The sequence below is a fragment of the Cherax quadricarinatus genome, chromosome 1 (assembly GCF_038502225.1).
Source record: "Cherax quadricarinatus isolate ZL_2023a chromosome 1, ASM3850222v1, whole genome shotgun sequence".
Taxonomy (NCBI): Eukaryota; Metazoa; Arthropoda; class Malacostraca; order Decapoda; family Parastacidae; genus Cherax; species Cherax quadricarinatus.
Window position 1 is genome coordinate 53,556,130 of NC_091292.1, and position 13,120 is coordinate 53,569,249.

Genomic DNA, 13,120 nt, shown 5'->3' on the forward strand with positions numbered 1-13,120 from the left:
TATTTATATGTTATGCATCGTGTTTATTATATAATTTTGAAAAAATATCATAGATGGATTAATGAAAATGTGTATATTAACGTAATATACGACATTTAAATGAGACTTGATGATTATTATTATCATTACTAATATGACGTCTGGAGACATAAGACACTCTTACTGATTTTAATGTGTACCTGCATGCCAGCACAGTATGTAAGCTTATTTAGGTACAGGTATACATAAGTATAATTATCAGAGTATATATAAAATATGAAATAACTTTTAAAAACATTTGAAATTTTGGAGTTTCCAGACAAAATGGAGAGACTTAGTGCTTACTGAGCTCACAGAGAATGTAAACAAACAGGGTGGGGAGCGGTGACTGTATTAGAAAGTCAGGTGGAGGGAGCCGTATAGCGAGTTTTGGTCATAATTTGAAATGACAATATTAGCGGAACGCCGTAAAGTGAAATGCCGTAAAGCGGGCCCCTGCTATATAAGATTGGGTAATTAACTCAAGACTAGAACAGTGCAATAATAAGATGGGCACTAAAATATAAAATAAAAATGGGCAATAATAAAAAGGTTACAATAAGGTTGGGCTATAATAGAGATTTTAAAATAAAATTGGGCGATAGAGTATTTTTTAAAGTGAGGTAGAATACTGAGGACAAGCTATGGTTAGTTTCAATTAAAATAAGACAGAACAATGAAGTGGTAAGAAGTAAAAAAGTTGAGAGATTCTGTAGATATTAAACACAATTAAGACTATGAGGTAGAATGGTCATTGAATACAACAGTGACATTCAAAAGTAGTTGGGGCATTGGAAATTTTTGGGGGGGAACAAAATTTATGGCAGTATAACACTAATGGTGGACAGTGGGTATTATCTGTACCTTACTCTGATTCTGTTAATCCATCCTCACTTAGGAAAGTTTTAAGGTCACGTTCTGTAGAGATGAAGTATCTCTTCCCAGTGGGCTGTTTCCTAAATGCAATTTTTCCATCCCTCACAAAGCACTGGTGGATTTTTTGGGCATAGCATAATTTTCTTAGCTGATAAAGGAGGTTTTGTCTTGTTTGGGAAAGGCACTCACTGACGTAAACATCAGTTTTCATAGAAAAGGATGTTTTTAGTAGGTTGTTTCTTTGTAGGCTAGTTTGGAATTTTAATAGCACTGTTTTTTTACCCGCTTGGTAGCCCATCAGTTTGCAATCCTTTAGGTCATCACTACGTATGTTAAGGCGAAGGTGGTCCTTGATAAGCTGTAGGGTGGTCTCCATGCAGGTTTCTTGGGTAACTGTGGGTGGGAGATGTTTGCTGTTAACTACAACAGCGTCAGATAGCTGTTGTTGGTCATTATGGTCTTGGAAGATGGTTACGACATTTGCAAGTTGTTGGTCCACTCTTGATCTTTCCTCTATAATGTTGGTAGTAAGTAGGGTGACTTGGTCTTTTAGAGTGTTGATGGTGTCTACGGACTGGGTGTGGGTGTTGCTTTGTTGTTCCAGAGTGTCTAGTTTATGTTCTAGAGCGGTGATCTTGCTGAGGTACTGTGCACTGGAAGCTTTTAGTTCCTGCATTTCCTGGGTTAGTTTGGTGATTGTGTGGTTCTGAATCATAAGGAGTTTAGCTATTTCTGGATCGGTAATCTTCTTAACATCAAATCCAAGGAAGGAGTTATCTTGGACTGTGGTGGTGGCCATGTTTGTTGTTGTCTGTCGTGTGTTGTGGTGGTGCCGGTGGGTGATGAGGGTTGTGTCCTGGCTGGCAGTACGAGAAGTTTTCCTCGTGATATTACTGGTCTCACCTTTGATGTTAGGGGTCCTTAGCTGGTTACTGGATCTTCTTTTAATACTCTGACCCTTGTCCATTGACTGCGGCTTCGGATGAATAGTAGGCGATGGGTGATGGGTGAATGTTGTGGTATATCACTTCAGTGGCAGCGAGGCAGGAGGTGGTAATATGAGTCCTATTAGTTGGTAATTTGTGTACTTTTGAGTGATTTCTGCAGTTGATTTATATCATTCTGGGTATCCACACATGTTAGTGTTATGTGGGTCTTGATTAGGCCATCACAGGGCTGCTGGGAACCTCAGGTAGAAGTAAAAATAGAGGACAAGGTTCCTGTTGCCGCTTGCCGCTGCCGCTACAAGAATAGACTGATGCAGTGGTCGGAGAAATGGCAGATGCAGTTTAATGTAGACAGATGCAAAGTTCTAAATGTTGGACAGGAAAATAACCATGTCACATATAAACTAAATAATGTAGATCTTAATATTACGGATTGCGAAAAGGATTTAGGAGCTCTGGTTAGCAGTAATCTGAAACCAAGACAACAGTGCATAAGTGTTTGCAATAAAGCTAACAGAATCTTTGGTTTCATAGCAAGAAGTATAAATAATAGAAGTCCTCAGGTTGTTCTTCAACTCTATACAGTGGACCCCTGGCATACGATATTAATCCGTTCCTGAGAGCTCATCGTATGCCGAAATTATCGAAAGGCGAATTAATTTTCTCCATAAGAAATAATGGAAATCAAAGTAATCTGTGCAAGACACCCAAAAGCATAAAAAAAAAAAGTTTTACCACATGAAATATTAAGTTTAATGCACACAAATTGAAGAAGACATGCACAGTTAGTAGTACTCTACTAACAGTAGAATACATGACACTTACCTTTAATGAAGATCTGGTGATGATTGATGGGATGGGAGGAGGGGAGAGTGCCAAACTTATTGTTTAGAAGGGGAATCCCCGTCCAATAGGACTTGAGGTATCAAGTCCTTTTCCGGGGTTACTTCCCTTCTTCTTTTAATGCCACTAGGACCAGCTTGAGAGTCAATGGACCTCTGTCGCACAACATATCTGTCCATAGAGCTATGTACCTCTCGTTCCTTTATGATTTGTCTGAAGTGGTTCACAACATTGTCATTGTAATAGTCACCAGCACGGCTTGCAATAGCTGTGTGAGGGTGATTTTCATCCATAAAGGTTTGCACTTCAAGCCACTTTGCACACATTTCCTTCATCTCTTTTTTCAATTCCATACTAATTCTCACCCTTTTTACCACAGGGATGGCACTAGAAGCTTTCTTGGGGTCCATGGTGACTTATTTTGTAGTTACAAGCACTAAAAACACTGGGATAATGTGAAATGTACCGAATGTATGTGTAGATGCGACCGCACTGGCTGGCTTGTGAACACTGACGCTGAGGCCACACGTGGGACGCGATGCGTCCTGGACGCGTGAGGCGAGGCAAAATTTTTGCGTTAAAATGTACCGTATGCCGGATTTAATGTAACGCGATGCCATCATATGCCGGGGGTCCACTGTATATCTTTGGTTAGGCCTCATTTAGATTATGCTGCACAGTTCTGGTCATCGTATTACAGAATGGATATAAATGCACTGGAAAATGTACAAAGGAGGATGACAAATTTGATCCTATGTATCGGAAATCTTCCCTATGAGGATAGACTGAGGGCCCTGAATCTGCACTCTCTAGAAAGGCATAGAATCAGGGGGTATATGACTGAGGTGTATAAATGGAAAACAGGAATTAATAAAGGGGATGTAAATAGCGAGCCAAAAATATCTAACATAGACAGGACTCGCAGCAATGGTTTTAAATTGGAAACATTCAGATTCAGGAAGGATATAGGAAAGCACTGGTTTGGTAATAGAGTTGTGGCTGAGTGGAACAAACTCCCTAGTACCATCATAGAAGCTCGGATGTTGTGTAGTTTTAAAAATAGGCTGGATAAATACATGAGTGGGTGTGGGTGGGTGTGAGTTGAACCTAACTAGCTTGTGCTACTAGGTTGGATGCTGTGGTCCTCCTTTAAGTGACGTGTCTGACCTCACTAGGTCAGTGAGGTCAAACGGTCAGTTAGCTTAAGGTCACTGGGTCAGTGAGCTTAAGCTGGTAAGAGAATTGGACCTGCCTCGCATGGGCCAGTAGGCCTGTTGCAGTGTTCCTTCTTTCTTATGTTTTTAAGTTAAAAGGAACTGTATGCAAATAAGAGTGTGGGTTAAAGAATGGAAAGTTATTTTCTAGTTCAAGTTAGCAAGTATTTTATAACTTTCACAGTGACAAGAACCTTACTTAAAATATGGCAGCCATTATTTTGCCATAAATGAATGTGGAGCCACAATGGTAAACTCTAAAAGCACATGAGATGACAATGCCGAGAAAAGTGCAATTACCTGAGAATGGAAAAAGTAGCAAAATGAACAATGAGTACAAAGCGACAGTAGTCTAATAATGGCATTATAAAATGGTACAGTACTTGAAGAAATTCCCTTTCCTACTACATGATTCCCTGAACCAGAGCACAGAAAGGAGGATACATACAATTTGGAAGGGAAGACCACTGAACACACAAATACTGTGCATTATGAGTCAACAGATAAAAGTGCTATGAAAAATTATGCTAAATGTCAATCATGCAAACTGAAAGTGAAAGAATAAGACATAATACTGAGGAAGCTTATGACAATGTTTCAATCCATGCAGGACCATCATCAAGTTGTTTACGAACTCAGAGTATTTTCTTAAAGAGGATGCAAGAATAAGCACAAAAATAATGAATTAAATCATGTGCAAACTGAATCATTGTGAAGGATTTTCCCAGTGTGTGAAAAACACTACATGCTACACTTTACACAGTAGTCTAAAGCTCCAGTTAGAAATGTGTAGAATGAGGTGCTCTATGTACTTGTGATGCCAGAAATCCAAACAATTATGCAGACATATTTTCCCTTTACTTACCAGTATTTCTCTCTCTCTCACAGTAGTCTCTCTTTCTGTGTGAATGTCCTCCTGTTTCTGACACAACGTTCTGCAAGATATAAAATATACTTTTTTAACCGAGGGAACTAACTCAGTTTCATTTTCACATATAAATAATAACAAAGAATTTTTTTACAATAGTATTTCCAACCTAAACCAGTTTGGAGTTTTCATAAACTTATAGTCAAACCCAAGAAAATACGTTTCATTCGCTTTCTACACTTTCATTTTGAGTAAATACACTTACATAGTGATACATTATTTCTACCAGGAATTCACTACAGGTACAACATCGATTTTCCGGACACTGATGGTCCGGGACCATACAAACTTACAATCAGGAACTTGAAATTCCCGCGGCAGTGTATTTAAAACTGTACGTCACTCATCCAACCACAAGACCAAGGAATATTGCGCTCTCTAAAAGCAGAAACATCAGTAATCCAGAGAGGCTTTGGAACCAAAAGTCCAGAAAATCGATGTTGTACCTATATATGAGGTAAAAATGCACCCACATAATTTTAGCAGGCAGATTCTGTGTGCTTTTCACTCTGTGGTCATCAAAGCCAAGCATGTGCCACTTGTTTTTTCAGCAATATATCTTAAAAGAATTATTTTTTATAACCAAAAGGATTATTTTTACAGCCAAAAAGGATTTATAGCCAAAAGGATTATTTTTTATAGCCAAATGCATTCATTCTTTGTATATATTCATTATATTCATGCAAGAAGAGCAGCTCAATTTTGTACTGGTGGATACAGGTCAAGAACCATAGATTTATTATTTACTTTGCATTAATATATCAGCGGTTGGTGGGCAGGGAAGGACAGAGGAATGGTTAGTAAGATAAGGAGATAGAGGGATGACTGGGGCCCAGAAGGAAGGCCCAGCCCAGTACTGGTGGCAGTGTGGTGGATATGTTCAGCAGTGAGAGATGAGGGACATGCACAACACCCTCCCTCACTCTCGCCATTACCTTCACATCACAAACTACAAATTTCCCTCCCTCCCTCTCATTTTTCATACCACTTCTCTCAACCCCTCCCCTCTCTCTCTCAATCCCTTTCTCTCTCTCAACCCCACCCCTCTTTTTTTTTTTTTTTTTTTTTTTACAAAGGGTTTTACAAGGTTAGGTTAAGGCTTCCTAACTATATTTACAAGCTGAGAGCTGTTACCTACATCTGCTCATTTGAAAGCCTTTTTATTGTTATGAAACATACAAATATGGAACAGGATGAAGTTGGAGCCTTCTGTACGACAGCAATTTCATTTGATCAACTGACTTTATTTCGCTGATATCATTATGCAAAATGAACATGTTCCAGACTCGAGTCATCCTACGAATAAATGATCTCAGATGTAATGATGTCCTGGAGAAGGATAGAGTCAGAGTGAAGTTGCTGCTTGCTGCCCGTCTTGTAGTGTACAAGCCTACTTCTCGCTGTCTTTGGAGTGAAGCCAAGTGTGGTATTTTGATAATATTGGCCTTGTACATAACAGTAAGGCCATCCAGATCCCTCCAGTGTTGAAACCTCTGGTAAATTGGCAGATCTATCCAGGCTGGGTCCAGGCAAAAGATGAAGCGTCTTGCTCTGCTCTCTACTCTGTCAAGCAGTCGTAAATGAGATGGAGGCAAGCAATCCAAGAAAATGGAGTATGCTCAAGGTGTGAGTGTACTTGTGCCTCATATAGAATTTTGCAACCTCTGCTGTCAAGCAGATGCAAGATATGTCAAAGTGCTGTAAGCTTCCTGGCCACTTTGTTTGAAAGATTTACAACATGGTTCTTCATGGTCAGTCTGGAGTCAAATTTCACCCCAAGGATATCAACTTCATCCCCGAGTACCAACACTCTCCCATTCATACTTACTGCTCTGGCATTACCTAGATATCATCATTATTTGTTTTCTCAGGTGCAAGTGTTACAAGCCATCGGTTTCCCCAGGTTGATACAGCTGTAAGCTGGCACTTCCTCTCCTGGATAAGTAAATGTTGGACTACAGTCATCTGTATATGTATGAGATTCTGGGAAGAGACGAAGGAGGTCACTTAAGTAGACATTCCATAACAATGGCCCAAGCACACTCCCTGTGGAACACTTGCCTGAATAGGATGTCTTGCTGACTCTGTAATCACTGAGGAGACAGAGTAGAGCCTGCAATTCCCAGTGTTTGCAGTTTTACCATGAGTCCCTGGAGCCATATCTGATCGAAAGCACTAGCAATGTCCAGCGCTACTACACAGCTGACTTTGGATTCATCCAGTGTCTGGGGCCACCTAGTGGAGAGGTTTAACAAAAGTTCAGCAGCAGAGTAACCTTTTCTAGAGCCATACTGATGGTCACAAAGTGAATGGTAGTTGAAAAACTCTGTTAACTGCCATGAGATTATTGTCTCAGTGATTGACAGGAGTGACACTGGCCTGTAGTTGTGGATTTCTGCTACTCTTTTTTGTGTAAACAGGGACTACATTTGCCTCTTTCCACAGAGAAGGCCATTTACACTGTGCAAGGCAATGCTGATTAGATGTGAGTTAGAGGTGCTGCTACCTGGTCTGCACATCTCAGTAATCTTGGGCTCAACTTATCTGGATCCATAGCCTTTTCTTGGTCTAGTGATTTAAGAAGATACACCTCATCCTGCCTTACTGTCACCGTTGACAGCTTCAACATGGCTCCTGCAGCTAAAAAAAGAGGGCCCCTTGCTGGATCAGGAACTTATATCTTAGCAGCAAAGTGTTCAGCAAAGAGTACAGCTTTCTCCTGACTGCTAGCAGAGATATTCCCATCCTGCCAATTTAGATGTGGAATAAGTTCATCAGGCAAATAACCTTGCCTGTCCTTGACCAGGACCACCAGGTTTTGAAGCTCACCCTACCTAATGCCAGGTTTCCTTTTATGTCAGCCTCCCATTTAGAGATGGCCCACTTTTGGACTTTGCCCATATGCCTACAGGCTTGCCTGTACAGGTACCTCTTATAAATAGTGGGATGCCTCTTATACCTTCTCCAAGCCTTGTACTTAGCAGCAGCAGCCTCTCTACAATGAAAGCTGAAGAAAGGCTGATCTGTAGGCTTCATCACATACTGCCAGTGAGGGATTTGTTCTTATTGGAGATTAACCTGTAAACGGTCCAAGCAGATCTACGCTCATATGTGTAGTGCTCCAAAAGTAGATCTACGTTTTTTTTACATATTTTCAAATATAACAAAAAAAAAAGTAGATCAAAGTTTCTTTACACATTTTCAAATGTAAAAATAAAAAAAGAAGATCTACTTTTTTTATATACTTTCAAATGTTGAAAAAACATATATAAACGTTTGGACCGTTTACGGGTTAAGGATGTGTCCAGTGAAGGCATTTACTTGGTTGTCAACATCACCTTTGAAAAGAGCATTCCAATCAGAGGTGGCGAGCTCAGAGCAAATGGCTGGCCAGTTTCCCCTTTCACAGGTTGTACATGTAGATTTTTCACTCATTCTGTTGGGATCTTCAGTGTTGTAAAGACAGCCTTGTAGTCAGATGATCCAACATAACCGAGGGGTTGGCAAGTGACTGTGCCTTCCGACAGATCTGTTGGAAGTGATCTATCACTCACTACTGAGTTGAGAGAGGAATCAGAGGTATGTGAATAGGGAAATCAACAAAGTTTCTCATGTCAAACACTGCAAGAAGGTCATCAAAGTCCCTCTGCACAATATGTTGGTTGAGGTCACCAACAATTATATGTTGACATTTGTGTTGAAGCAGAAAGGACTTCACATTTTTCATCAGGAAAGGGTCTGCATGTTGCCACTGAGGTCTGTACATCACAAATGCTAGTACAGAGGTACTAGTGTTTATAAATAGCTTGAAGAACATAATTTCTAAGTGAGTAATGATGGCAACATCAACGAGCTAGGCATGTACACTTTTAGAGAAGCACACAGCAACACCTCCTTGCCCTTGCCTGTCTCTTCTCATCCATGAGGTGTAGCCAGCAATTCTTGCAAAATTTTCTGGAGTCCTGTCATCCAAAAATGTTTCAACAACAGCAATCATGTTGAAACGTCGAGTGTTCATGAAACTGTGCATGAGCTCTCCATCATTGGTGATAAATCCTCTAATGTTGACTGATAGTATGCTCTCAAAATCCCCCTCTTTCTCTCTCAACCCCTTTCTCTGTCTCGCTCTCTCTCTCTCTCTCTCTCTCTCTCTCTCTCTCTCTCTCTCTCTCTCTCTCTCTCTCTCTCTCTCTCTCTCTCTCTCTCTCTCTCTCTCTCTCTGTCTGTCTCTCTTAACCCCCCTCTCAAACCATTTCTAAAACAGGCACTATGTACCTAAATACTGTAGTTAAATCATTTGGAAATATAGTAGGGCCCCGCTTTATGGCGTTTTGCCTTACGGCGTTACGCTAATATGGCAATGTCAAATTATGACTAAAATTTGCTATACGGCAAGCAGTCTTTCAAATACGGCGCACCCCACCCGGTTTGTTTACATTCTCCATGACCATATCTATTATGTGAGGAAACTTTCCAAAATTTCAAGCGTTTTAAAGTTACTGCGTATTTTATATGAATAGTACTCTGATAATTATACTTATGTGTACCTGTACCTAAGTATACTTACACACTGTGCAGGTGTGCAGGTACACATTAAAATTGCTAAGAGTCTCTCTACTTATGACGCCAATACTACGTAATAATAATCACTCTTGGGCACACTAAATGTCTTATTTTACATTAATACAGTGGAACCTCAAATTTCGAACTTAATCCGTTCCAGGAGCTAGTTCTAAATTCGAAAAGTCTGAAATTCAAAGCAATATTTCCCATTAGAAATAATGGAAATACAATTAATCCGTTCCAGAAACCCAAAAAATTCACAAAAAAAATACATTTTATAGAGATTAATTACAGTTTTACATACACACAACAAATGCTATAGTCTTTAATTATGTATAGTAATATAAAATAACATTTTTACTCACCTTTATTGAAGATTGGTGATGGCATCTGGAAGATAGGTAGGAGGAGAGAGGGAGCTGGGGTTATTGTTTGGAAGGAGAATCCCCCTCCATGAGGACTTCTGGTATCAAAGCCCTCTCTGGGGTTGCTTCCCTTCTCTGTATTTTAATGCCACTAGGACCAGCTTGAGAGTCATTGGACACCAGTCTCACAAAATAACTGTCTACAGTCCTATGTTTCTGTCTCACAAAATAACTATCCACAGTCGTCTGTTTCTGTCTCACAAAATAACTGTCCACAATCATCTGTTTGTCTCACAAAATAACTCCACAGTCATCTGTTTCTGTCTCACAAAATAACTGTCCACAGTCGTCTGTTTCTGTCTCACAAAATAACTGTCCACAATCGTCTGTTTGTCTCACAAAATAACTCCACAGTCGTCTGTTTCTGTCTCACAAAATAACTGTCCACAGTCGTCTGTTTCTGTCTCACAAAATAACTGTCCACAGTCGTCTGTTTCTGTCTCACAAAATAACTGTCCACAGTCGTCTGTTTCTGTCTCACAAAATAACTGTCCACAATCGTCTGTTTGTCTCACAAAATAACTCAACAGTCGTCTGTTTCTGTCTCACAAAATAACTCCACAGACGTCTGTTTCTGTCTCACAAAATAACTGTCCACAATCGTCTGTTTGTCTCACAAAATAACTCAACAGTCGTCTGTTTCTGTCTCACAAAATAACTCCACAGACATCTGTTTCTGTCTCACAAAATAACTGTCCACAGTCATCTGTTTCTGCCTCACAAAATAACTGTCCACAGTCGTCTGTTTCTGTCTCACAAAATAACTGTCCACAGTCCTCTGTTCATCCTGGCAAGCTCAACAAGTCTCACTCCAATCTCATACTTCTGTATTATTTCCTTATTCACATCTATGGTGTTTATCACTTTCTTTACCACAGGGGTACCGCTAGCAAGTTTCTTTGGGCCCATGGCAGCTTATTTCACAGCCCCACAAGCACTAAACACAATTAAATAATCATAAAATGTGTGAATGAGATCGCAGGTTAGTGTTCACTCAAGCATAAACAAAGCTAGACTGCTCACGGCGTCTGCGCGGGGATGCGGACAGAGCAGGCCAGCGGACAGATCCCGTACCCGGCAGTCCAAAAATAGGGGCGCGTTCGATAATAGGGACACAGTTTGTCCAAAAAAATGGTCTTATTTTCGAAACGTTCGATATGTGATACGTTCGATTTTTGAGGTTCCACTGAATAGATATTTTTATTAATCCATCTATGATATTTTCCTCAAAATTATACAGTGGACCCCCGGCATTTGATGGCATCGGTATCCGATAAATCCGGTATTCGATGCATTTTAACGCAAAAATTTCGCCTCGGTATCCAATCGAAAACCCAGTATTCGATGCGATTCGTACGAGACGTGTCCACGTGTGGCCTGAACTGCCCCGTGTGTGCCAGTGTTTACAAGCCAGGCAGTGTGCGCGCATCTAAGGATACATTCGGTACATTCCATATTATCACTGTTTTTGGTGCTTGTTTCTGCAAAATAAGTCACCATGGGCCCCAAGAAAACTTCTAGTGCCAACCCTGTGGTAAAAAGGGTGAGAATTAGTATGGAAATTAAGAAAGATTTTGAAGGGTTTAGGGCTAACCCTGAGAAGCCTATGCCAGTTGTGGAATCCATTGTGCCTACCTCAAAAATTAAGGAAATGTGTGCAAAGTGGGTTGAACTGCAAACCTTTATGGATGAAAATCACCCTAACACAGCTATTGCAAGCCGTGCTGGTGACTATTACAATGACAATGTTGTGGCCCATTTTTGACAAATCTTAAAGGAGCGGGAGGTACAGAGCTCTATGGACAGATTTGTTGTGCGACATAGGTCCAGTGACTCTCAAGCTGGTCCCAGTGGCATTATTCTAAACAGTAAGAACTTCGACACTCTCCCCTCCTCCCATCCCATCAATCATCACCAGATCTTCATTAAAGGTAAGTGTCAATTATTAATCTTAATATTTCATGTGGTAAAAAATTTTTTTTCCTACTTTTGGGTGTCTTGCACGGATTAATTTGATTTCCATTATTTCTTATGGGGAAAATTGATTCGCTTTTCGATATTTTCGGTATTCGATGAGCTCTCAGGAACGGATTAATATCGAATACCGGGGGTTCACTGTGTATGAAACCAGTTACATAGCATATAAACATGATACATACACTCAGAATAAAAACTGACGTAAATATGAGATTTGTTTACAAAGCAGCTGTGTAGGTAGTGTCAGAAGAATTACGTTTTCTCTAGTCAAACTGGGGGAAAACTGTAGAAAAATATTCTTTTCGTATGCCTTCACTCTATATAAAGCAATTCACAACCCTTGTGGGTTTAGTGCTTTTTATTATGATAATAATAATAATAATAATAATAATAATAATATCTTCATTCACTCTAAAAATGGTGTGTTGCTGTTTGTTTATTCCGTACTAACTTGTACAACTTGTAAACAATGTAAGAGTACACCTACCATCCGACTTACGACACAGTTCGGTTCCGAGAAACCGGTCGTAAGTCGAAATGGCCGTAAGTCGAACCTTACTACTGAATATCAACAAAACATTTTTGTAATGACTTTATTTTATTGTTTTATTTTGGTATTTCATGTTTACTTTACTTTTTATGTTGTTAGTACTGTATTTTATACTGTAAGGTTTAGGATAAACACTGTGTACAGCACAAATAGTTGTTTATTTCCCAGAAATTTGGCATAAAAAACACGGTCGTAAGTCAAGTGGTCGTAAGTCGAGCAGGTTGTAAGTCGGATGGTAGGTGTATTTGTATTGTGAGGTAATTATTATTATAATAAAAAAATATTGAAGTAAATGTTTTACAAACTCTTACAAACGTACGTGAATGAACTAAAAGTAGACACATATTAATAAGCATTTATTTCGCCTGACCAAGTGATCACCCACTATGTGTTCAGTTTGTATTCTTACATTGTCTGAACTCAGTATCTCGTTCTCTCTCTCGTTTACTCTTTCGTTAACTAGTTGGCTCTCACTGACGATGGCGTCTAAGGTTAGCTGTGATAAAAAGAGGAGTCGTAAGCCTCTTGCTTTAAGTGCCAAGTTAGAGGATGATGGTGTGCCATTCTGATTTTATTCAATAAACACCCTGCCACTCACCTCTCACATATTAATATTAATATTTTAAAGTAAGTAATAAGTGTACTCTGTGTGTATCTTACCTTTCACTGTGTTTTTAATGCCTATTTCTATTGCTATCATTATTTATTTATTTATTTATTTATTTAATAATTTGAACATACATACAGAGCTACAAAAAAATACAGGTAAGAGCAGCATG

The 13,120-nt window shown here is 39.6% G+C and overlaps 1 protein-coding gene across 5 annotated transcripts in view; it reads right to left on the reverse strand.

Moving 5' to 3' along the window:
* The window catches only part of LOC128688240 (uncharacterized), a 254,209-nt gene that overhangs the window by 190,974 nt on the left and 50,115 nt on the right, over positions 1–13,120 (reverse strand). For all 5 annotated transcript variants that reach the window (XM_070082241.1, XM_070082252.1, XM_070082248.1 and 2 more), the window contains one exon: positions 4,764–4,833. The gene's annotated coding sequence lies outside the window, so the exon portion shown is untranslated. The remainder of the gene's footprint in view (positions 1–4,763; positions 4,834–13,120) is intronic.